General features: G+C 47.9%; 1 protein-coding gene across 9 annotated transcripts in view; it reads left to right on the top strand.

Annotated features, from left to right (window-relative positions):
- PTPRT (protein tyrosine phosphatase receptor type T) overlaps positions 1–26,519 on the top strand; it is a gene marked incomplete at both ends in the record, with an annotated part of 1,075,443 nt that overhangs the window by 386,453 nt on the left and 662,471 nt on the right. The window lies entirely within an intron of this gene.

Below are 26,519 nucleotides of genomic sequence, written 5' to 3' on the forward strand. Positions count from 1 at the left end.
ATTCTTTCCTTAGGATAAATCCCAGAGGTAGCATTGGAAGGCCAAAGAATATGAGCATCTTTATGGATTTTTCTTTGTGTTGCAATATTGCTTTTGCAAAAAAAACAAAACAAAACAAAACAAAAACAGTTTGACAATTTACACCAGCAACAACGGCGTATGAATGCACTTGTTTTACCAATATTATGCTCACCGATTAAAATTTCAATATAGCATAATTTAGAGAATGGAATAATGAAGCTGTTCTATTATACCAGTTGTAGGAAGAGACCTGGTGTGTTTGAAGGGAAAAAGAACATCGATCCATCCCTGGAAGGCTCTGGAGTTGGTTTTCTTAGTGGAAGCATGTGTTGGCGTAAAAACCTTGACTTGTCTTTGCTGGTCCCCGTGTGACAAGTCACCTGGCCATTGACAGGTCACCTGGCCGGCTCCAGAACGAGGATTGCATGCTGAGTTCTCTGTTCCGGGCCATCTTGACTCCAGATGGATATTCACCCGGCTGGTGGTGTGTCACCATTCAGGTCTCGGCATAAATGTCACATCCTCTTCTCCCAGAAAGCTTTTCTGACTCCTCTTAGAGGTCGGCCTCTATCACCTCACCACAACTCCCTATTCCACTCCGCTATGGGAGTTTCCCTTGGTTATTTTATTGTCTCGCCTTTCAGGTTGTAACTGTGAGAGGAGGGGACATCATCAGTTTTTTTCTGGGTCCTCCCACTTAGCTCAGTGCCTGGCATAAATTCTGCATCTGTTGAACCCCGTGAACTGGCCAATGGTTTCTCTCTCTTAGCCTGTACCAGCAGTCATCTCCGGAGGCTCGACTGTGAACATCTGTGGAATAATGGACGAGTGAATGGATTATTGGCCTCAGCAGGCATTCATTTCATCACCATAATGTCACAAACACTTTAGCCAAAGATCAACAAATTAAGCAATCATGAACGAAACAACTAGTACAAAAAAAAAAATCATCTTGAAATTCATTTACATCAAGTGCCATTAATATATAAAAGAAGCCATCATTTTGATTGCATTAGGCTCATATCTTTGCTTTTTTTTTTTTTTTCTGCCATAAGATTGATTTGTGAGACAGAGTGGCTTTTGTGGACCATTCAAGTACTCAGTGACTATGTCATTTCCTGAGCTGTCCCCTGCATGGCTTATAATGCCTCTTTGTTGACCACCCTCCCAGGCCAGACTGGGAGCCCCTTGAGAGAATACGGTGATATTCTCTCAGGTTTGCCACGGTCCATGAGCCCTTTTGCATATGCCTGGTAGAAAGTTGGAGACAAGAGAGTAGGGCCAAGAAAACAGGAGCTAGTGTTGCACTTGGAAGCTTTCCCACAGGCAGAGGGAACCAGAAAGTGCGAGCCTTATCCTTTCCTTACGCCGCCCTCCATTCAGTGGGTGGGTGGGAGGAGTGGGAAGTCATGCCCAGAGGCTGCTGGGGCATGGGACCTGGTACGGCATCACTGCCTCGGCTTGGAGAGGTGTCCGCTCAGGCAGTGATTCATCCTTTGTTGGCCTTGCAAGCTGAGCCTCAGTTGCAGGGAGTGGTCAGTGCTGCCACTGGACCCAGGGGCACTGGCCAGGTCTGTCAGTATGATCCAGTGGTCATTGCTGCTCTGGACAGTCCTTGTTCCTCCAGTTTAAGGGATGTGCTGGGTGGCACTTCACATTGGGCAGCGGTGGGTTGGCGCTCTCTGTAAGCTGCTACCCAGATTTTATCATACCCGGATTAACTTCATCCTTATTTTTAGCCTAGGATAGCACTGTTTTCAGTGCCTATTTTCCCTACATTTTAATATTCAGCTGGTGATGAGCCATGCGCTCGGTCCCTTAAATGTAGACAAGTCCCTTCACATATGTTATCTCATTTTATCTTAATTGCAGCGGTGCACGTTGGTTTTATTTCAACTCATTTTATGGATCAGAGAACCCGTACAGCCAGGTGGAGAAACAGAGGGTAGTCCTAAGGGGCAGAGCTGAGGTCCAGCTGGGTCTGGCTCATGCTATTTTGGTCATCCCTTGGAGGCCTGAGGATTGTGGCCTTGTTGGTACCTGGTGACACAATGTCATGAACAGTGTCCAAGGGGTGCAAATAACAGGCAGGGTTCATGCCAGGAGTCCCTGGGCCTCTGTAGCAAACTTGCCATTTTAATTCATCTACTCCTGGCTAACTTCCAGGTTCCTGGAGAAATACAGTTAACCCTTCCCTGCGCGCACATGCGCACGCGCACATGCGCATGCACACACACACAGGTACGCACGCACACACAGATACGCGCACACACACAGGTACGGGCACACACACAGGTACGCGCACACAGTGAGAGAGCTCTAGTTAGCCAAGCAAAGCAAGAAAAGGAGAAGTAGTGACATCCAGAAGTGGAATCACCAGAGGAATCCTGCCACCCTGGTGTGTGTGCCCAGCACCCTTTTGAAGGTGGCAGTGGAGAGCATGTAGGGGAACCTGTCTTGGGAAGAATGGTTCATCTCCTTCCTAAGAGCTTTGGTCTTTGTGAGCCAGGAAGCCTCAGCACTTTAATATTTACCCTTGAAGTATTTACCCTTGTTAAAAAAAAATGAAAACAAGGGGGAAAAAACATTAATCTTTTTTGAGACAGGAAGATAATCTGAAAAAAAAAAAAAAAGGATTCTCCAGGGTCAAGCACAGTCTTAGGGGATGGGCTGTGGCCCGAATTTCCTCCTCCCGAGTGCTGATAGAATTCTGCATCTCACAGATGGTGTGGGCCGAGGGCCGGAGCCCCTGGCTGACTCTGGGGCATCACAGAAAGAAAATCATCCCTGTGTGGTTTTTCTCCACGCAGGTTTCTTCCATTTGGTTCCAATTCAGCGGAGAGAACTCCAGGAGATGCCTGGGTTTGAATCCTGGTCCCATCCTGTCCAGCTGTGTGACCTTGAACATGACATAAACCCCTCAGGGCCTCCACTGGCTCCTCTGGAAATGAGGGTAGAGGATCCCCTCCCCAAGTCGGGGTCCTGAAGACTAAATGCAATCACAGGTGTAGGAGTTCACAAAACAGTGCTTGGTGGCCAGGCTCTGACGTCTTCCTCAGATAAATGGCCCACGCAGGTGGGATCTCCCAGCTAAGGAGGTAAAGAGGTGATGGATTCTGTGGGTGGGACAGGATGTCTGGCCCAGGGGCTGTTTAGCACTTCTGAGGCTTTGGAGAAATCACTTAGGGCCTCTGCAAGGTGGGGCCTGTGCTCTCTTCCCATATAGTGATGCAAACTGCTCAGATCCTGAAAGTAAGGAAAGGGAGGGAGGAAATAGACAAATGTGGACTTGGGAACATCCAGGGCCTGGTGTCTTGGCAGGCAGAGTTCTCTGGGTCCCCTCCATGGCTACCACTGACCTGTCAGGAGAGCTCATTAGATGGTCCTGCTTGTCTCCAGCCATCTGGTCACATGGGCCAAGCCTTCCCCGGCATCATTCATTCAGAAGTCCAGCCATGCTGTGTTTGAGAGGTCACAGGGCCCCTCAGTGCCCAGGGGTGCCAAGAGCTGGAGGCCCCGGGAGAGCTGCCCCAGCAGGTACTCGTGCTCAGCTGAGCAGCATCGTCCCAGGCTGGGTCTCTGTCTCTCGCCACACAGGTGTGTTCATGTCTGGCTGGCTCGTGGCTCCTGTGCCATTCTGGGATGGCAAAGACGAGGATTCGGAAGCAAGGTGCCGCCTAACCTGAGTCGGGTAATATCAAATTCTCTGGGCGACAGACCGCATTGAAAGCAGATTGAAATTACTTAATTCTGAAGAGCTGTTTATGGAGTTGTGATAATGTACCTGGGTGTATGTTAAATTACTCTGTAATTGAGGTTTCGCTCAGTCGACAACCCAGCCCCTCAACCTACCTGTTCCAGGCCAGTGCTCACAAGGGTACTTATTCTCTCCCCGTTTCTGGTTTGCTGAGTGTCTTCGATTTCAAGGTGTTTTAGCTTCACTCAAGGACGTGGATATCTTTAACCAAAGTCATTCAGCTGCACCCTGATGAAAATTTTTCTGATTCACAAGAGTGGTGGTGGTGGTGAGTTTTAAATGAATCCTCCAACTCCATTCAGCTACATGCCACGTGCTCAGCACTCTTGTGCTAGAGGTTAGTGCACAGGAAAACTGTGCCGATTGGCAGGCCTTCTGATTGGAATTCTGTCCTGGGTCCCACTGAGGCACTTTGGTAGGGTCGGTTGTAGACATTGTAGGACTGAAGTTCAATCTCAGGCCTAGTTGCAGCTGCCTATATGAGTTCAACTGAGGATGCATTTCCTCTCCATCTCACTTTTTTCATCTATACAATGGGATGAACCTCGATAACTGGTCCTAGGACAGGGAGACAGTTGACATATGCGTAGATCCTAGTATAAGGTAAGCACCCACAAAAAACATAACTGTAGATACCAACAATCATATTTTTACTAGTATTAAGGTATATTGCCCAAAGACAGTGTTTATTTTTTTTTTTTTTTTGGTCCTGGCTTAAAGAAACATGGTCCCATTCTGTGAAAATTGACATCACTTTAAGCCATTTCTCTGCTGAAAGAGGACTGAGGCCGTCTAATCCAGCCCATTGGCTGAGTTCAGGTGCAGAAATGCTTTGCTTACATTTCAGAGTCTTTTCTTGTTTCCTTTTCTTTTTTTCCCAAATCTTCTGTTTCAACTTGGAAAATCTAAAGCTGGGTCAGGTTGGGCCACAGGAGCCTGCTTCCTGGGGGACAGCAGGGAATGCACCTGCTCCACAGATGACCACTGGCCTAACTTGGCCTGCTTTGCTCACTCATGAGTCTGGTTCCTTCGTGATTTGAAGGATGCAGTGGCCTGAGAGTCTGACTCCCTCCTTCTATATTCACTTGCTTCCTAAGGGTGTGTTGAAGCCACCCCCATGTCAGGTGCATGATAAGCTATAACTGTAGCAGGAGAACAAGGGCAAACCTATACTGCCCAGCCATGGGGTTGTCAGGCTCCTGCCACACTAGCTTACTCACCTTAACAATAACCCTATGATGTAGCCTCCCCCTCCCTCAAATGAGGGCATGGAGACCCAGAGAGGCTGAGGAGCTTTCCTAAGGCCACACAGCTTACAAGTGGCAGAGCTAGGCCTGCCCCTCTCTCCTTCTTCTATTCCTATGTCTCACAAAAAGATCCAATATGGTCAGTTCTGCAGTTGATGTGAGCAGAGGAAATACAGAGGATGGAACAGCTGATGCAACCTGGAAATGTCTGGAAGGGCTTATGAGTGGTTTCATCTGAGCGGATCCTGTGACCTGGGAAGACTCATGAGTAGGGACAGCATGGGAAGCCATCGCCAGGCAGCTGCTGGGGTCAAATGGACGCTCTATGTTTGGAAAAGGAGTGATGATAAGTGGGACAGGGGGTTGAGTGGGACTTCAAAAGCAGACTAAGCAGGGGTTTAAATGTGAGATATTTAGGACGTAGAGAGATGAGACACAGGACAAAGGGCATCCAGTAAAGGGGGCCTTTTCAAGCCACTGTCCACTGTGGACATCTGAACTCGGTCCTCCTGAGGATCTCTGGGATATGAGGAAGTTAGAGTACTTATTACTGCCCCATTGCCCAGTCCAGTCACTGGTTGAAGGATGTCCCTGGGATGCTGATTTCCTAGCATGACCGTCTTATTGCAGATGACACAGGGGACCTCTCTTAGGGCTTTGTAGAAAGTCTATGGCCACTGAAATTGAGATAGGACAGTTGGAACTTGGCCTCCGTGCACCCACACAGGAAGGCCTAAGAGATGGGAGCAGGACACAACCTCCTACTACAGGGGCCCTGCAGCATCCATGGCCTTCCGGGAGATAAGGCTTCTGACCACTGCCTCCTCAGAGCAGCTGTGAAGCCAGGTGCATGTGGGAAAGGCAAAGCCAGCAGCCACCATGAGCACTGTGCTTGGACAGCCACTGGGGTACTTGGAAACTCCCTCAGAATGGGATTCCTGTTCTGCTCGTCCTCAGAAGCCACAGGGGCTGGGGGACTACATAGCTCAGTGGTCAGAGAACAGGATCGGGGCAGAAGAGCTGGGCTGGCCTCGGACCCCTCTGCCCTATACAATCGCCACCTCCCAAGTCCATGTAGGTGCCACCTTCCACCACCCTGGACCAGAGGTTGGCACACTCAGTCCAGGCCATGATGGTCCATATCCTCAGCTTTGTGGCTCTAATGGCCTCCACTGCACCTACTTACTTAGCTCTGCTCTTGTAGCAAAAGCAGCCATAGGAATATGCAGTGAAGGTGTGCAGCCGTGTGCAGACAGGCCCAGGACTGGGTTTGGCCCACAGGCCCCAGTGTACTGATCACTGCATGGATCAAGCCCCGTCTTCTGAGCTGCGTGACTAGTCCAGCTTCTCCCTGCTCCAGTTTGTCCCACCGAGGTCTATTCTCTACGCAACAGCCTGAGTGACAGTTTGAAAACAATTTAAGTTGTGGCATTCTCCAATAGTTTCTGTCACTCTCAGATCTGGCTTCTCTCTTCTCTTTGATTCCTGGCCTCTAGGCCTGTATTTGTCCTCTCCCTTCTCTAACCACACTGGTTCATTTCCTGCTATTTGAACCCCATTGAGCTTGTTCTGACCTCGGGACCTTTGCACTTTCTCTTTTCTCTTTGCCTGAAATGTTTTTTCTTCTAGAAAACTATGTGACTCATTTGTATTGTTTACTCTGGTCTGTACTCTGACGTCAGCTTTTTGGAGAGTCCTCCCCTGGTCACTTATCCAAAAGAACATCCACCCCTATTTCCAACCCTACACCTTGGAATTCTGTGACTCTGTACTATACTTTGGTTTCATTTTTATTTGTTGGTGCATGTGTTAGTGAAGCTTTTCATCACTATAATGAAATATCTCAGTTAATAAGTTATAAAGTCAAAAAAGGTGATTTTGGCTCACAGTTTTGGAAATTCCAGTTCAAGATCAGGAAGGTGTGTTGCTCGGGCTCTCTGGTGGGTGTGCTAGATGGCAGTGGTGGGGAGTACAGGTGAAGCAAACTGTTCACGTCATAACCAGGAAGAGGAAGAGGAAGAGAGTAGTGTCCACATTCCCTTTCAAGGGCATGTCCCCCAGGACCTAAGGACCTGCCATCAGGCCCCACCCCCTAAGATTCCCACCTCCTCCCAAAAGTGCCACCCTGGGCCCTTAGGAGGACATCCCACATCTGAACTGTAGCAGTGCCTGGCCTGTGTCTCCTGCTAGAACACAGCTCCCATAGGGAGGAGCCTGTACATCGTGGCTTCTTCTAATCCACAGCCACCAGGGGGTACCTGGCATGGAGATGTCACTTGAGGGGCCCTGTGTCCATGGAGAGCCTGCAAGTCCTCCCTCCATAGCATGCACCCACGTTGGAAACCCCTCACTATTCTCTCCTTTGTATTAAATTTTTTCCTTTGTATTAAATATATTCCTGATTGACACGTGATAACTTCATTTTTATGGCGTGTAGTGTGATATTCGAATGTTTTCACCATGCAGTGTTTAAGGTGATGGATATGCTTATTACCTTAATTGATCAGTTCCCATTCCTCCCTTCCTAAGTCTCTCATTACTGTCTGAGCTCTGGTTTTCCTCCTGCCTCTGAGGAAGTTCTGTCTCCTTTACAGCTGCCTCTTGCTGTATGTTTCTGGTAGCGTGTTTCTTCCTTCATTCTCTTCTCCCTACTTGTGGGTGCTGTCAATTTGTACTTCGCTGTTCTATGACCTTCCTTTGACCTACTTTGGTTGTAATTTGGGATTTCGGTCCACCTGCACAAGCCATCATGTGGCCATGAGGATCATCTCTTTCTGGGCCTTCCTTAGTCCTTTTATGGGAAGGTTGGCCTCATGGTGACCCTACCTTTTTTCCCAAGAGTCCTGCCCCAACCCCTGTCTGAAAGTGTGACCGTTTTCACAGCAGCTCAGCCACCTCCCACTGCTCTTCATGCTTGACCTTGGCTTTCAGAGCAGAGAAACCTTGGCATCATCTCGGCAGGATTCATTATCTGTAGGAACGCATCCTAATGCTTGGGTTCCCCCTTTTTTGACAGTTGTAACTTTTATTAATGAGTTGGATCACTTTTGCCGTAACTGAAATGATCGCAGATTATAAACCATTGGTCTTGTTTTCAAATCCTTGCTCTGCCCTACATTAGCCATATGAGTTAGGAAAGTATTCCACAACTTCCTAATTATAAACCAGAACAAAATGATGTCAACTGCCCTCGATTTGGGAGAGGGGCCATAGATATGGAAATTCTAGACCAACAAAGTTCCCTGTGAGTTTGAATGTCTTTATCGCTCTCTGTCATCCCCACATTTACCAGCTGCCCCACCTTAGCCTCTGACTACCTCACTTTTCAATAACGACCCCCCCCCCTTTGCTTGGGAAGAGAGAAATGACAGATGGGAGAAAAGTGAGAAACCTAACTTGAACATATGTGTGTGGGGGAAGCGAACCGGGATATATCTATGTATATTGTACTCTATACAGGCACAAAGACCAGCTTATTTTTAAAGAAGCGTAAATGTGGATAAATAAAACCTGACAAGTATTGGTTTCCTTGAATTATTTTGACTACTTCATCAGCTGCATGCTGATGTGTTGCATTAACAGTTTTAACGCATTTGGAAATTAAATCAACGGCAATTGCATTAAATCCTCATTCATTTGGAACATTACCCTCCTGTGTTCAAATGGAAGAATGATCTGGGTCTATGCAATGAGCTGCTGTGGCTGCAGTGAGCCACCATTTGTGGATCATTCCTCTCACACCCGGCACTGCTCTGGCTGTCTGCACCTGAGCTCCTATGTAGTCTGCATCACGGTTCTTGGTTGCAGATGAGGATGCTGAAGCCCAGTTACTGGGTTTTGTCAAGAATCACACAGTCCAGGCCTCCCCTCTTCCTACTCCAAGGGACACTATTTTCTGAGGCTCCTGATGCTAATTTTCCATGATGTTTTCTTCTGTGGCAGATGTACATGGAATATTGTCTTTAAGAACCTAAGTTTCAGGCTCAGCTAAGCTCATTTAAACCACAGGCTCCTTCTTTGGAAGGACATTCTGGTCACTGCCTCTGACCCCTCACTGGAGCCCAGTTCACCTCCGAAACTTGGAACCTCTGTCTCCACCAGGGCCTTGAAATTGAAGGCCATTCCCCTGGCCCCAGAGGACATGTGGCAATGTCTGGAGACAGTTTTGATGGCCCTAACAGGGGCTCAAGAGATGCTCCTAGACATCCTACCGTACACAGCTCAGCCTGCAGCAGTGAAGAATGATCCAGCCCCAGAGGCCATTTTCTCTGAAACTGAGAAGCCCTGGCCCAGACAACCCCATGGGGACACCTCTTTATCCTGGTGCCCTAGTGTTCAGCTGTCCTGTGGCCTTCTGGACAGGTGCAGCCTGAGATGTGAGAGGAGGGCAGAGCTGATGATGTGGCTCTAAAGTGATTCAGCTTGTCTGAGCTCAGGTGCCCCTGTCTGGAAAGCTGACATTTGACTTCTGGTTTATTCTCAGTGATGACCTGGGTCTTTCCTCTTTCATTTTCCCACTCTCTGGGGAGATCTAGAGAAAAAAAAAAGTGGACTAATTCTCCAGTGCTGAAATTTGTGAGAAACACCCATTAAGTGTCAGGCCAGTAGAGATTCGCCCACCAAACATGCCTGCCTCTGAGTATCAGGCTGCTCCTTGTAACCCAGGACTACATTTCCCAGCCTGCTTTGTTCTCACCAGGGTCCCAGGATTAGTTCCTGTCAGAGGCAGGTGAACAGAAGTGCTGCCTGTTCTTTCAGGGTCAAAGCGTTTAGAAAGTAGGTTGTCATTTTCCACATTCTCTCTCCCGTTTTTCTTTGGCGGGAAGCCGAGAACTCCGAACTCCTGGGAGGTGGCAGTCAAAAGACTGAACAAACCTGGAACTCTGAATCACCTTGTGTAGGAAAATTGTCAGCTAAGCAGGACTGTTATTTAAGCAATAATTAATTATTATTGTGTTAAGCTACAGTGTCTTGGGGTTTACTTGTTATAGCAGCTAATAGTCTTATTATTGCAAGTTAGATCAAGAATACCATTAACAACCTCTCTGGGCTTAACCTCTCAAACAGTTGTTTTCTAGCCTACTTAGAAATGGACAGGAAGATACTTCTTCCCTTTTTGCAGATATTAGGCTCAAAGTTCCAAATTCTATACAATGGGAAAGCCGCTCAATTATCTTTTTGGTTGGGATCTTGAATTTTCAAAGATTTTTAAAAAAATAGTGTCTTGCCCCAATCTGTATTTATTGATATGGCACCCACAAATTCCAGGACAGATAAGGGCAGACATAGTGTATTTATGTCAAAAAAGGAGGGGTGACTAGGGATGGCCTTGGCTGTGGCCCATGATCTGAGGAACTGTGGGAGCTCAGGTAGAGGCTGGCAGTGATGAGTTACAAGCCCAATGCAGAAAGGTGGGTCTTTCTGCACTAGGATTCCAAGGACTGGTGATCCCCTGTTCAGGTAGGACACAGTGCATGAGGCAGGTCCAAGTGCACGTTCCACATCAGCCTACCTGGTCATGGGAGCTGTCCCTGGATCCAGAGTCACCCAGCATGCCACCTCTTTGGCCCAAATCTTTTCACCTCCCAGGGGAGTCCAGAGTCTCTAAATGGGGGCTCAGTGTTTCCAGCTGGGGATGGGTGCTATAGGGAAGGGAGGCGGAGTGAAGTGCTTTGCACTTCAAAAACAAGCACCGCCCATCATTTAGAAATGATCCTCATGCAGAAATCATGACGACACATTTAAACATTTGAAAAGCAAAACCGGAGCAATTAGCAGGAGGCAAATGCTATAGAGCAGGATCTCAGCGATTGGGGTGACCTAGAACAGAACGTGATGGTTCTCACTGTATGTTATTGGTGAGGTTGAAAAGTGCACAGTCTCCCCTGCCTCAGATGTGTTCATCCTGATCCAAGGGTCCAGAACCAGGGCTCGGGGGGAAGGTAGTGGAGAAGGGAGGTCACTTCCTTTCTGCAGCTCCTCAGACTAGAGTGACAATTTCTCAGGACCTCAGCTTCTTCATATGTCAAAACAGATGGCAGTATTGTGCAGGTGTGGCTCACTCATTCCTTCTTTTTAACAATAGCCGTGCCTTCCTGAAATAGCACAAGAATCCAATGATGTAACTCTGCTGAATCATGGGGCTCCTAGAAGAGTGTGAAATCTCTGTTTCCTCACTACCTGGGCAGGTGGAATTTTTTTTTCTTATTTAAAGCTTTCCCCCAGCCTGCCCCATCCCTATGATTCTCCTCCTTTCTCATGGTTTCCTAGACCTGGAAAAGGAGGCTAGAGTTTGGCCTCCTCTCTTTTCAGATGAAATGTGTTTGTTCCAGTCTTTCATTATTAATCAGGGGCTTTCTGTGTGTGTCCAGGGGCAGATGTGACTCACTTTCCACCTGATAAATGGAGACTGTTCCTTTCTGATGGAATGCAGCCTGGTGGCAGGGAGCAGGCAGTTACTGGCAGAGCAGCTGATTGTCTGCTCTCAGTGAGGGGGAGCCTCCTGTGTGAGTTAATCATGGTTTGCTCTTCTGATCTCACACACATGAGTGGGAGTGAGGAGCCGAGGGGCCCCAGCAAGTCAGGAATGATTCACTGGGTCTTCAAGCTTCTGAGCATGCTCTTCTTATGGGAAGGTGGTGGGTGGCTTTATTTGGCTCCTGGCTCTGTCCACTTCTTGCTGTTGAATGAAACTCTGAGAGTGGCTGAGCCTCACTTTCCCCCTCTACAAGAAGGGGAACATGACAGACTTGCCTCAGATTTTCTGAAATGAAGCACGGGAGTCAGTGTATGGGGCCTATGTCTCACTACTGGAGGAGTTTAGAGACTTGTGGGACAATATTCTTTGCTTTCTGTGACATTTGTTTTTCCTTCTGGGTGGTTAGGAAGGCTACACTTCCCAGCTCTCTGCCTGCAGGTAAGGCCAATATGATGTGTGCCCCTCCCAGTCAGGGACTATGGAAGCCCCCTGTGTGAGCCTCCTCTTTCTTGCTCCTGTTGATACTGGAAACCATATGCAGAGGCAGGCAGCTTCTCTGTATAGAAGCCTGGGTCCCTGAATGACGGTGCAGAGTTGACCACCACCCCTGTCCACCCAATGACTCATTTTGGCTGTGATGTGAATGAGCAAAAACTAAACCAACCATGATTCCATCCAACTCACAGGGGTGGGGAGATGGAGCTGCCACAGGAAGGCTCTGTCCATCACACCACCCCTTCCTGTCTTGATGGCTTAGAAACCTCATTCTGGCCTCCTGTGTAGTTGACAGACACCCACAGCAGCTGGAGAGTGTCATTGCCCCCACTCTGCCTTTTGTGGGAGCTGGAAGGGGGTTTGCTGAGTCTGGACTCATGGCAAGGGGTGTTAGCTGGTGCTTCATTGGATGCCTTCAAGGCTGGACCTCTTCAAGGCTGCTCCTGCTTCCTGGGCACAGTGGCCACAGGCACCTCTGTATTCACCCATGACTTTTCTTTTATGACTCATCCCTGTGAGCTGACCACCCCCTTTTTGTCCCTCACTGTTTCCCCCCTAGTTTGGCTAATGCACACAGTGAGCAGCCAAGCTCGCAGGCCTGGAAACAAAGGTGACCCTTGTGGATACCTTGTGTGTGACTGCTGAACCCCGGGCTCTCTTGACTTCTTCAGCAAGCAGAGATGAAAGAATCTGCAGGTCCCCTCCTCCCAGGCCTTGAGCCACATCTCAGTTTTCTGGGTACTGCCTGTGTCTAGGGTCCTATCTGCATGCCCTGGCTGGGAGCCATCTCCGTTCCCACTCTCCCTTATCCAGCTATGACTGTAGGACTCTTGATTGACTCCTGGTCCCTGATGGCATCAGTGGACTGCCTCACTGTCACCAGAAATCATGGAAGACAGCTCATGATACGCTGATTGCCTTTTCCCAAGAGCACCCATGCTAGACATTCCTTGGACCAGATATGAGAAGAGAATCCCCAACCCCCAAACGTATCTGCAACCAGAATGCCACCAATTATCCTGCCCCTTAAGACCGGGAGAAGAGTTATCTGTCTCTTACATTTTGGGATATTCTCGAGTCTTGTATTCTTACAATCACTTCTAATTCTGGTTTCTGTTCCCGCCAATTTTCATTCTCATTCCTTGAGCCTTCCGTCTAATCTGCACCATCTGAATTTGGAACTCAGCTTTCTTTCCTTGTAGTTTCTTTGTCCTTTCTCCTCTCCCCCCACCCCCACACTAAAGTTCTTTGTGATGGAGCAGACATTTGAAGATTTGGAGCAATAGAAGGAATTTATGGTGCAGAATTGGAAATGCCCCCAAGGGGACTGTGGGGAATCCCTGCTCTTACCAGGCTCTGGCCACCCCATTGGGATGTTCCTGGTGATGGTACTGGTCTCAGCCTCCTTGCCCTGGCTCCGCCCTCTTTCCCTTTCCTGGAGCCTCTGAGACAGAGCAGACTGGCAGCAGGCAGTTGCCTTGGGCCCTGTTTGCACGGCTCTCTTCTGCCAGCCCACTTGCCAGTTCTTCTCCACTGGATCTGGCCTCATTCCCTCTGGCAGACACAGGGTGCTCCCCTGCTTTATTCTGCATCTCAGAAGCAGGGCCCCATCTCACTGTGGCATGGACCTGCCCTGGCCTCCGCCTTGACTCCTATCTGGGTCTGAACATCTCCACCCCCACTCTCCCTCTTGTCCCACTAAAACTGTGGGGCAGTTGGCATAGCCACAGCCGGGGAGCCAGGGGCACTCAGCAGGGCTCCTCAGAGCAGGGGGAGCCATGTCACTCAGCCCAAGTCTAACTAGACAGAGCCCCAGAGGGAGGTTGGGGCGTGGATCTTTGGGATATGCAGGAATGAAGCTGCCTCAATAAAGTCACATCCCAAGGCTCCATGGTAGGCCCAGGCTCCCTCACCTCTCTTCATTTCTCCTCTGTTCTTCATTGAGCTTTTTCTCTTACATGCTCAGGGGCAAGTTGGGGGCAAGTAGGGGGACTAGGGCTCTGGATCCACACCTTCCAGTTTAATAACTTCAAGAGATAGAGAGTTGACTTCTCCCCATGTCTGAGTGTTGGTCCCAGCAAAGGCTCTTCCCACCCCTGACGGGGTTGAGCATCCAGACCCAGCCCAGCCATTCCATTTAGTGTGACATCGAAGGGCCCATGTGACTGACAGCCAGAGTCATGTGCTCAATTCTGTGGCCAGAGCATGAGGAGCCAGACCCTCCAAGAAGATGAAAGTGTGGTGCAGGGGCCCCTCCCCTCAAACAGAATGGGACAGGGACAGGTGGGACTCTCCTGGCAGATGCTGTTCCACACGGGAGGGCAGGGAGTGGGCCATATGGAGGGTGAGGGCTGATGGGTAGGTTGTGTCCTGCACTTCCCATCTCCTGGTTTCAGGCTTAAAAAACAATGAGAAATATCTACTTTAAGATTCTGCGGCCATGAATTCCGCTCTGACGGAAGGCCATTTCAGAGCTGAACATGGTCAGAACTAAGCTGTCCATCTTTGTTTGCCCCTCAGAATCTCGGTCCCTTTTAAATGCTCTTGTTTGTGCCTTAGCTTCCCCGAGTTCCTCTCTCACATCCCTTATTATCCTCTCTGCTCTTGTCAATGTCTGCCCAGCTCTGTCCCTTTGCTCTCTCGTCACCTTACTGTTGTGATCAAGGGTCACAAGCAGCTAACTCAGCTCACCCCCACCGTGCATGGCAGTTCCTCTGGTGCTGATATCTCCCCGAAAAACAGCTCCTTTTCCTTCTTCCTCCTCTCTCAACCTCTGTCCCCCACTCCTGGTGGCTTCTGCTCCCAAGGTCTCCCTTTCATTACCTGTGACTGCTCCATAACATCCAGAATTCAGGGAACAGCTCTGGCCTTGCTCACTCCAGTGGAGTTGTTGGTTGTGGATCTTCCTGACCCTGATACCTGGATGCAGGGCTGGGACCCGTGTGCAAATGTGCAGCATCACCATCTTCCTATGAGTGTTCTGTGACCAGGGACAGCAAGAAATTAGTACCACTTATCACTTTGTTAAACCGGAATAGAAATATATACCTGTGTTGTACCATTACAGTCTCTGAATGCCCCTATTAATTGAATGGTCATTGAGGTACCTATTTATTAAATGCCATTGTGTCCCAAGAGTCTCCCAGTCACAGAGAAACACCCAAGGGACATAGGGGTCAGGGTTTCTCCTATTTTGAAATATGCATTTTAGTGGAAAATAACAGAGGGAAACAAATTAATGAGATCATTTTAGAGAGTGTTAAAAATGCAGCTTTTAACTCTAAATAGGCCGTGTGGACAGGGCCTGCCTTTGTGTGACTCTGTGGCCCATAAAAAGGCCACAGGGTGGCTTCTATTCAGATCCCAGCTCTGCACTTACCCCATGGGAGTGGGGCATGTCTCCATGCTTCTGCCAGCCTGTTGTCACATCTACAAAGTAAGCACAGTGAGACCGACCTCTTGGGTGGGTCACGAGCTCTGAGTGAGACAATGTGGTCAGGAAAGGAGCTGTCAGCTCCCCACCTTCAGGGCTGATGCCAGCCACCTCCTGGGAGGGCCCTGCCCCACCACATCCCACAACTTCCTACAACATGGGGTTTGGTACATCTGAATGCAGTTTTTGGGTTCCTTCAACTTGATGCCCTTAAGGGTGCTAATGATACACATTCAGTCTGCTATTATGCCACTTTCCAAGGGCCGCCATGACAAGCTACCACACGCTGTTGGCTTAAAACAGCAGGAATTTATTTCCTCAAAGTGCTCTCAGGGTTAGCTCTTTCAGTGAGCTCTGAGGAAGAATCTGTTTTCTCCCACTTTCTGAAGAGCTTCTGGGTGAGTGTTTCTGGGGTGCCTGGGCATGACATTGCTGGTGCTTGCTGGTAATCTTTGGGGTTCCTTAGCTTGTAGAACCTAATTGCTCTAACCCCTACCCCTTTTACCTTTTACCACATGGACTTTTCGTGTGTGTGTGTGTGTGTGTGTGCGTGCGCGCGTGTATCCAAATGCCCCTCTACTTATAACGACTCTAGTAATTGAATTAGAGCCCACCTTCATCCAGAGTGACTTGTCTTAGCTTAATTATATCTGCAAGGTTCTGTTTCCAAATAGAGTCACCTTCACAGGTACCAGGGGTCAGGGCCCCAACATATATTTCTAGGGGGACACAGTTCAATCCATTAACAACAATCTATGTTACGCAGGGTTGGAACCTCTCTCCCCACTCCTCCTGGATTATCCTTACATGCCTTTGCTTCTGTAGAATGCAGACACCTTCATTCATGCTGAAATATAGGTGTGTGTCTTCCCAGTCGGGTGCAGTGGCCACAGACTCACCTGGAAGGAGAGAGTAGACAGAGTGTGATAGGCCGATGCTGGAAGGCTGTTCTTTGCTTTCCTTCTTACATTTCTCAGGGCTTCCCTTTCTCCTCTTTCAGGTCCTTTCTGTCTCCTTCTGTTAGGTAGAGCCCCCCCCACTTCAGTGGCCCTAGTGCACACAAAAGGGGGACCATCCGCCAAGTGGACCCCATGTCTCCAGCCACACTTTTCCAAGTGTTCCCTTTCTCAGCCATGCCAGACCAACTTCAGTGCCTCCCACTGCCCCTGCTGGCCACTTCTCACATGACCTGTCTTTGGGCTTGCTTCCTGCCCTTCTCATAATGCCTTGCCCTCCCTTGCCATCCAAGGTGACTCCACATAGTGTACCAAATGTGTCATGTTCCCTAGATCTGGACTCCATGCGGACAGCGACAGGACTGTGCCAGCTCATCATGCATCCCTGCTGCTGCTGGGCAAATTAAAAGTATTTAGTGGGCATTTGCTGTTTAAATGCCACATCATTTTCTATGACTTCCTGCCTCTTTGGGAAGGCGGGCACAACCCTTCATGTTCTCCTTTCTTCCAGATCTTTACATAGTGGCCCAGGTTGGAAATCGGCCAAAGTGGTTGGGGTCAGCCTCCACACCTTTGCACTCCGTCTCTTCTGTCCTCATACTTTGTCTGCCCTTTCAGAGCTCAGGGCAAGCATTTCTTCTCTAGGGAAGACTTTTCTGGAAACCTTCTCCACCATCATAAACTATGTCAGGTGCCCTCAAATCTCTGGCTGCCTGGCAGGAGCCCCCGCTAGACCGTACCCAGCTCATCACTTTTTGTCCGAGATCACTGTGTATAGAGGAACTCAGTTGGTGGCTGTCCTCATGAACTCAAACAGTTCTTTAATGTTTACAAAATGCTGAGGATGCCCACAAATAACCCACAGTTATTATGATTTGCACTTTCTAGGGGAAGAAGCAGAGACTCAGAGAGTTTAAATGACCCAGGTAAGGAGGACACACAGTGGGGCTGGTAGGATGAGAGGCCCCATCTTTGCCTGGAGACAGCACACTTTCAGGCACACAGGACAACAGACACCAGAATGCTGGTGGCTCCATAGTGGTCCAGGGAGTTTCCGGGGCAGGTATGGCTCTTGGCCATGCCCTCGGGAGACTGTGGGCCCCAGGAATACAGCCACCGCTGATTCTGATTCTCGGGAGACTTCTGTTCTAATTGCTCTTTTCAAGTGTCGTGCCTGAAGTTCCACATGGGGGGGAGGGGGGAGACATGGTGTTTGTAGCAACTGCTAATGACAGGGCTACTGAAAAAGACTGTCTATTTTTGGAGTTAAGCTTCAGCCTAAAAGAAATAAAAATAAACATTGAGAGATTTTTTTTGTAAGAAAAATATGTAGAAAGAAATCAATTTCATTTCAAAATGTTCTCCCTTCTGTTGAGGGTGGAGTGGGGATTTATCTAGGTTTAGAGGTTGGAGGGGCCTGGGGTTAATTCCTCACTGGACCATGATCTCTTTTCCATGGGATGCCAACTCCTCCAGTTCCTGCTGGTCTCAAGGACAGCTGTAGGTCAGACCTGCCTGGCTGAAGCCTTTCCTGCTCCCCTGCTCACCACTGACCCCTTTAATTCTCAGGGCCAGTCTTAACCCAGCAAGAGCGGTTGAACTTTCCTGGGCCCACTCTCCAGTAGCAGTACCTTATCTGCCCCCACCTTTTCTGAACTCCAGTGACCCCTCCCAACCACTGTTACTAATAATGATTCCAATGTTGAAAATTCCTAATGTTTACTATGCATTACTGCCTCCCTAGTCCTTGTTGAGTACTTCTAGAAGATTGTGCAGTGGTTCGCAAAGTTTCGCTCTTCTGAGTCCACCTCAGGGTCAGGGTGCACCTCTTGAATGAATTTGACAGAGCCCCCTTGACTTTGACCTTGGCCATGTGACTGTGACTTGTTTGGGGCAGAAGGAACAGTGCACCAGTTACCAGAACCAGTTTTAAGAGATATCTTGTTTCCACTTCTTCTCTCACCTGCTACTTTTATCCTTAGAAGAATCTGCCCTGGTGAGAACTGCTCCTTAAGCCCAGTTCTTTGGAAAAAGGAGGATATAGAACCACTTTAAACTCATCGTGGCCAGGCCACAACTTATCCACAGACCTCAGCAAAAAAGTGTCTGTGTCTATCATTAAGATTTGGGGGTTATTTGTTACTGCAGCAAAAGCTGACTAATACAGTACATTAGAAGGTGGATCTACATCTTAGAGCTTAGATAACTCTGATGGCTATTCTTCTGAGATAGATACATTTTTTACCTTACCTTACATATGGGGTTGTTCTAGATCCTTTTCTTCTAGAATCCTGACAAGCTGAGGCTACTAAGCCTGGGCAGCTGGCAGCATCAGCTGTCTGACACATTGTGGTCACTGGGCCTTTAAGAATAGCAACAGTTTATTGGGCTTGGATATTGCTATTGGAGACAATCTGGAAGCAAGAATGGACTCCATTTCCTGGATTTTCACTGGTGTTTGGAAGGACAGAGAATGGTTTTTCATACTTCTTCACCTTACAGAGAGGAACTGGTTTCTGGCTAGTTGTACCTGAAGAACTGGGGTCTATAGCACTTCATGGACTTACTGTTCCAGAGGCCCATGAGGACCACAGTTCCAAATCTTGTGGCTCAGGGTCCCCCAGAGGCTTGGGGATTACTGGACCTAACATTATTCTGTCTATAGTGGTCACATGTACAGCAGCTAAAAGCCAGCTCAGGTAGCAAAGGAATCATTTAAGGAAGTCCATCTCAGATATAGCATACCTGTGGCCCTGTGACTGAGCAGGAGAACTGGCTGCAGGGTCTAGACCCATCAGGACTCCTAAGCCTTCCCTGAACCCACTGGAAAGGACCTCCCCAGGAATACCTGCAGCTACTGAGGTCCTTTCCTGCCCAAGTTACCCCATCACCCAGCTGAGACCTGGATCCCTGCTCCAAACACTCCTCTCCTGCTTCTCCCAGAGGACCGAATGCTGCTTCCTATGTATTGAAGACACGTGTTGATCAACCTGAAAGGCTCTCCTTAGAAGCCTGTAGGTTCTGACAGCTGCAAGGGAGGGTAGGAGATGGAGCAACTGCAAAAGCTTAATATTGATTTCAAGGAAGCAAACTAAGTGAGAGTTCAAAATGCCTCCTGGAAGGCAGGCAGCCCTTGGCTCTGGCAAGGTGCTAATGAGCTCCCCAGCCAGCTCCAGCTCGATCTCCATCTTCCCATTAAGAGACCCAGGGCCCTGCTTCCAAGAGGGCACCAGCAAGAGGGGCCATGGAGGTGATGCCTGCAGAACAGCATCTTGGGCTCCCACCAGCTCCATGCTCCAAGTCTTTTGTTTCTTTTCTCTTTTATCTTCACAAGGCAAAGTAAAGAGCCAGGCATGCCTGCAGTGGGAATTCCTCCCTGTATGCTATTCTGATCTGTTTGCTTGTATAAATGAGCCCGTCTTTCAGGATAGAGTGAACTCTGGTCCTCTGAGGGAACATAAACCCAAAGATCTGCTCCTTCCTCCCTCTGTGGTCCCCTCCCCTCCCAGCTTCCTGAGGCTGAGTCACCCTGTTTCCAGGCAGATGTCAGTATGCAGACGTCACATGGAGGCAGGTTGTAAATCCCATATCTGGGGAGCGAGCTCTTGGAAGCAGGTGTGCGCCCCCATTGGGAACAGGTACTTCCGCTTCCATATCAGGTTGTATCAAGGCGTTTCCCTGCCCAGCCGTCTTCTTGTGAGATCAGCTTTCCTATTTATCCATCCTGAGATCAGTACTTGGTGTCCTGTGTCACCTATTAGGCTAGTTTGTCTGTAGCACTAAAGCCAGGCAGAGGCTGGCAGAGGAATACAGGGATCTTTCCCTGCTTCAAAACCTATGAACATCTGCATTTCTTTTCTCAACTTGAATTTTGAAAACCAGTATCTTTTTCTTAACTTTTTGAAGGTGTGCTTTACCAGCTCACATTTAAATGCTGTAGCCTGAGGCGAATCTTTCAGCCATGAGCCCCGATCATCAGACTTTCAATGAAAAGAAACCTGAGTTCTGATCCCAACTCTGCCACACAAGAAACTTGCCAGGCACCTAAACATAAGGCCATGCAATCGTTTCGTCCTTCTCTGTCCTTCTCCGCCTTTACCTTGGAATTGAGCATGGAATGGAGCTTACCTGGGTGTTCTCTCTGCTTTGTGTTCCTTCCCCTTCCTCTCATAGTCATCCTTCAAGGTTTACTTTAGGTGTCACCCCCCTCTGTGAGGACTTTTTCAGCTTCCCCAAGCAGATACAAGCATGCCCAACTTTGTTGTTCTTTTAAGCATAACTCTGTTTAAAAATGTTTGTTGTTTGTCATTCATAGACTCAAATATTCATTGAGTGGCTCCTATATAGTCAGCCCCTATGGTAGGTCCCAGGAATACAGGGGTTGGTCAAAGCCTTTGTAGACCAGCACTGTTCGGTTGGCCTCTCTGCTGTGATGAGAACATTCCAGATCAGTGCTGTTCGAGAGAGCTGCAGCTGTCAAGTGCCTGACATGTGGATACCGTGAGCATGGAATTGAGCTTCAATTTGCATTTAATCTTAATTAAAGTTTAGTTTCAATAGCCACAGATGGCTATAGCTACTACCCTATTAGCACCATTCTGTAAGAAGAGATGAACTTTGCAAGTGTTAATAGACTAATGTAGCATGGCAAGTTGTGATTTGGGCTCCGTCAGAATTAAACAGAGTGATAGAGAATAAGTGGTGAGACCCACTTTGGGAAGGGGCAGAGAGAGCCTTCTTGGAGGAAGTGACATTTGATCAAAAACCTGGAGTCCTGAGAAGTTGCCATCCGAGTGGAAGCTGGAAAGAGAGTCAGGGTCAGATCATTCAAGTTCTTACAGTAGGGGTGGCCAGGGCTTCCTGGAAGTCCTCCCACCAGTTGGAGAAAGAGCTGGGGCACCAGGTCTGCATTTCCTGGCTGGCAACTCAAAACTTCTGCTGCCACACCAGGCTGCCCAAGCAACGTGGTTTCCTACCTCTCTGCATGTGGTGCCCGTCTGGTGGTACGCCTCATCTGTATTCTGTTTCCATCCCTGTCTCCTGTGTGACTTATTTAGGCCTGTCTAATTTATGTAGCTGCTGTACATGGGTAGTGCCTGTCAGGCTCGGGGGCCTGCCCATGTGTGTCTCTGTGAAAGAGAAATACTACCATCTCTACAGAAGCCATCTTTTCTGATCATCTTATTAAGATTCTGGAAGCATTTAGCACAAGGAGGAATTGCTGTAATGACAAGTGGATCCTTCTGTAACCTCCACTTAATTGGATGAAGTGACAGCCCCAGCAAAGACTCAAATAAAATTTGGGTAATTAGAGTATACTGAGCCACTGGTGCCAGATCCAGGGTGGAAATCTTGAGCTAGTTCGTGGAAGCCTGGAGGAGTCTGGTTGGACGGGGGGAGCCAGAGCTTGCAGGTCAGATGAAGACGTCTGTACCACCTGTTCATCCTTCCCATCTTCGCCAGGGATTCTGGATGTTCCAGAAAATTCTTTAAAGGAAGCAGGGGGAAGCACTGAGGCCTGGGGGGATCTCAGATTGGCTTCCATGAGAAGAAACAATCTTGAGACAGTTGGGAATAGAAGGTTTGTTCAAGAAAGTTCCCTAAAGACACACCTGTAGCAGAGTGAAGGAGGCAGGACTGGGCACAGAGAGAAGCTGACTCTTGGTTCAGTTATGACCTTAGGGCTCAGGCGATTCTGGTGGAGCCTGGAGCTGGGACAGTCCTTCAGCATCGTCCTAAATTAAGACTAGAGGGCCAGGCCTTTGTAGGCCACATCCCCTTGTCCCCAACAAAGCAGACGTGACCTGGGGTGAGACAGTACCCAAGGAAGGGTGCAGCTGGGAGCAACTGGAAGTCGATCTTCCCTCGGTGGAAGAGAGGTGCCTCTGGCTCCTTGCCAGAGGAACACACCTGTGTCTACTGCAGCCTGAGCTGAACCCCCAGGGTTCCCTGGGAATTTCTGAAGTTCTCAGAGATTGACTCCAACAATCCTGAACTCCTCCTCTCAAATAGTTCCCTTGACTCCATCCTCCGCCTGCTCTGGGTGAAATTGAGGCGGTCCTCTGACTACCTGGACCCCCATCCCCGCTCTTTTCTTCATTCTATTTGGATCTAATGCCTTCACCAGCTTCTGGTGCTCCTGCCTCATTGCTTTCTGCCTTTATTTCCTGTGGCTGATCAACTGTGTCTGAAGGCAGCTTCTCAGAGCCCTTCCCACCTCTGCCATGATTCTTCCCTTCGGGGGCCCCTTCTCTAGCAAGGCGTCAGAAAGCCTGATTTGCCCCTTTTATCTGAGCATGCTGGTACAGGGGTGGAATGTGTAGGCTCCAGATCAGACCAGAAGGAGGATCCAGGCCCTGCCACCTTCCAGATGAGTGACGCTGGGTACGTCAGCCTTTCTCTTTGTCAGCGTTGATGGAGTAAACATGGATTCGTGTGCCTGGTATTACATTTTCATCATTTGGGAGTCTCTCATCTGTAAAATTGGAAGAGATCTACCTACACCATCGAGCCACTGGGACGACTAGGAACTGCCCGACAGGACCACAGTGCAGGGTGCTGGGCATGTGGAGACGTTGTCATCCCCGTGTGTCCTCAGCGAAAATCATGTTCTAATCATCATTGCCAAGAGTGGTCCAGTCAGAAATCTCAGTTTAGAACCCAAATGCTAGAATCCAGTCCTGCGTGTAGCACATAGTCTTGAGGAGAGAGAAGGTAGCCATGGTGAAGGCATGCTACCCCGGGGCATCTCATCCAGGCCAGGCCAGGCCCTGCGGACTGAGGGAATGAGTACCTCTCCGTGCAGTTTCTCATCTCCTCGCCGAGGGGCCAGCAGTTTTTCCTCCTCTGCCTGCACTATTCTCCCACCCCACTCCCTCCTTATTCAGCTACAGCCTCCACTTTTGTGTGGGAGAAGGGGGCTGTGAGAGTCGTGTCTCCCCAGCCCCTTAACTCAGGTCTGTTGTGGGCATCATTCTGTCCTTGTGTGCAGTGAGAGCTGAGTGGAGCCCAAGTCCCCATCCTGTTCTTCCCCCATTGTTGGACACACAGCAGGACACCCCAGGCAAGCAGGAAAGAAGAGCCTTTGATCATTGTTTATTTTCCTTAATTTTCATTGTGCCTCTTTTATTTTTACCCTTGATTACAAGCAACAGACAAGTTCCTTTCTGCTTTTTTTTCCTTCTTCTTTTTTTTCCCCTTTGCAGCTGTTTATTTGAATAGCATCCACTACACTGACCCCCTGGTAGGCTCAGAAAGGAGAGAAATTAGCTAAAAGGGAAACAAGAGAAGCATTTTTAGTTCAGGGCGGGGGCCTCATTTTGCCAAACCTGCAGTCTTTTGCAAGGCTCCAGAGCCTTCTGTGAATGTCAGCCCAAAGCTCCTGGGGACAAAGTGTTTTACTGTCATTTGCTGTTTTTGCTTGCTTATTTATTTATTTATTTATTTATTTATTTATTTATTTATTTATTTATTTAAAAGTCCAACTTGATTGTTCTGAGGCTGCTGCTGCAGTCATCCCATTTCTAGAGAAGGCCGAGCTACTCGTCAAGTGGTTAAGACCTCGGTTATTTCCACACCCTTTATTTACTCCTCGGTCTTGCACATCCCTGCTCTTTGCATGCATTTTGCCAGTAGCTGAGATGCCAGTAGTTAAATGAGATGATTTCTGTGATCTCAAAGTGTTCGAAGTCTGGTTAAAAATTTGCATGTAAACCAGTGATTGGAAAGAAGAGAAAACAGTCATTGTTTGTTCAAGCAGGATGTGTTGTCATTATCCCTTTACCCGGTGACTGGCTGTGTGACCGCTGGTTAAGTTACCCTTTCTCACCTGTTTCCTCATCAGTTGTAATGTAGGATGGCAGACTCGACCTTGGGAGCTTCTGAGGATTCAATGAGATATGTCAGTAGTGTTCCATGGAATAGCCTGGTGCAGAGGGAACTGTCAGGAAGCGTCAGAGGCTGTCACTGCTGTTGTTGAGCAAAGAGGCGCAGGCTGTGGTCCCAGAGACTTTGGTTCACAGTTTGACTTCATCGCTGCGTAATTTTATCTGTAGCAGTTCACCTAAACTTTCCCCTCCCTTGTGATTTTATTCACAGGTAAGTGCTTCTCAAAGGGTGATCAGGGACCAGCAGCAACAGTAGTGCCTGATACTTGTTAGAAATATAAATTCTCTGGCCCTGCCCAGGCCTATTGGATCAGAACCCGAGGTGGGATTCTGGAATCTGTTTTCAAATGCCCTCCAGGGCATTTTGATGCCTGACTCAAATTTGAGAAGCAGTTGGGTAAGAGATAAAATACGACACTCGTCCAGCACAGAAACTGCCCAAATATTGATGCTGGGTAAAGGTATTTACAGCTGTTATTGCAGTGAGAGCAAAAATAACCAGCAGTGGATAATTCTTTTTCCAGGGTGCAGCCGGCTTCATTGAATGGTTCAATTTGAGCCGGCTCCAGAAAGATGACGGTGGACTTTGAAAACAAAGAGCACTTTTGGATGTGGAGGTTTAGCATGGGCAAAGTCACCTTGGGATTTGGAGGATAGTGTGAAGTTTGGTGTAGCTCAAGCACAGAATTCAGCACAGGTGGCTAGAGACCCAGCAATGGAGATGCATCTAGAGCAACCAGATCAGGAACACATGATGTGACCAGGCCATGGCCTTTAGACCTGACTTGGAGGGTTATAGAAAATTTCTTTTATTTCCTTCAACTGGGGGTTGATCAGAGGGGCACTCTAACATTGAGCTGCATCCTAGCCATTTTAATTTTTTTTTTTTAAATTTTAATAGAGGGTTTCCCTGAGTTGACTAGACTGGCCTCAAATTTGCAATCCTCCTGCCTCAGCCTCCTGAGTAGTTGGGATGGTGCCTCACTTGAAGGTTTGCTGCAGTCCGTCTGCAGCAAAATAACCAGGGGGTGACAAGCAACTTGTGTACATTGATACAGCAGGAGTGGGAGCCGTTTATTGTAGGACAGGAGGGGTATATATACATTCCACACAGCTTATCTTAATTAACATAAACTAGATACAGCAGTCAACCAATGAGGAATCTCCACACTTAATGGCTCGCTGGCGTTACTTCACAAACCACTCCCTCTGGCAAAATGCCAGGTACCATCTTGACTTGTTTACAGACCCCAACATTTCCCCCTTTTGTTTAATTTAAATAACGACCATAGTGGTTTTTACACAAACACCATAAATAATCTGCTACAAGCAGAAGGGGAGGATACAAAATGCCACAATACCAAGCCAATTGATGGCTCCATGCAAGAAGCCCTTGGAAAAATTATACCAGCAATGACACTGTTAGCAAAGATACCGAGTTACAATTTGTTGTAGATTACAATTTGTTGTCTCAGTCCAGGTAAAGCAGTGTCTCAATAGATTAACTCACAGTCCAGGTAAATCACAGTCCAGGTAAGTTTACAGTCCAGGTAAGTTCTGTAGGCAGCTAGTCTAAATCACAGTCCAGGTAAGTTCTGCAGGCAGCTAGCTTGATCCGCCGAAGTCTCGTCCAGTTCTCAGCAACACTGGAAATTCTTCCACCCTCGTCCTCACCGGCACTGGGACAGGCAGGAACCCCGGCAATGATGCTAAATAAAATCCTGTAGTAGTCCACTAAGAAAACAACCTTCTGAACAATTTAGTACATTATCTCTTTTTTTAAATAAAAAACTTTTATGCATAAAAAACAAAAAAAAATTAGGCATTTTAATAAAAGACATTTGGTAATTAAATACTACTGTCAAGTAAATTGATGAACTTTATTTGGGTTAAAACTATAACAAAGTTCATCCTAAAACATTTTGCAATGCAAAATTATTTCACTCAAGGAGTGTTTAATAATTTGAATGCTAGAAATTACAAGCAATTTTCAAAAGCAGACTCAACATTCATAAAACTTTATACATCATTTGAACTAACAGAATTTATACTACTAAAACATGCATCACCTTCAAACATTCTTGTATCATGATTTTTATATATTACATTATTTAATAGCATTTTTCATCACAACAGAAATTTTATCATATATTTGCACCATTCTCCTTAGATTTCTGATCTTTGTCTTCATTCTTTACATTATCCTTTCTGAGAACAGTGTCTCAAGGTTTTCTACATTTGAAACA

This window comes from Spermophilus citellus, assembly GCF_964194105.1.
Source record: "Spermophilus citellus genome assembly, chromosome: 4".
Classification (NCBI taxonomy): domain Eukaryota; kingdom Metazoa; phylum Chordata; class Mammalia; order Rodentia; family Sciuridae; genus Spermophilus; species Spermophilus citellus.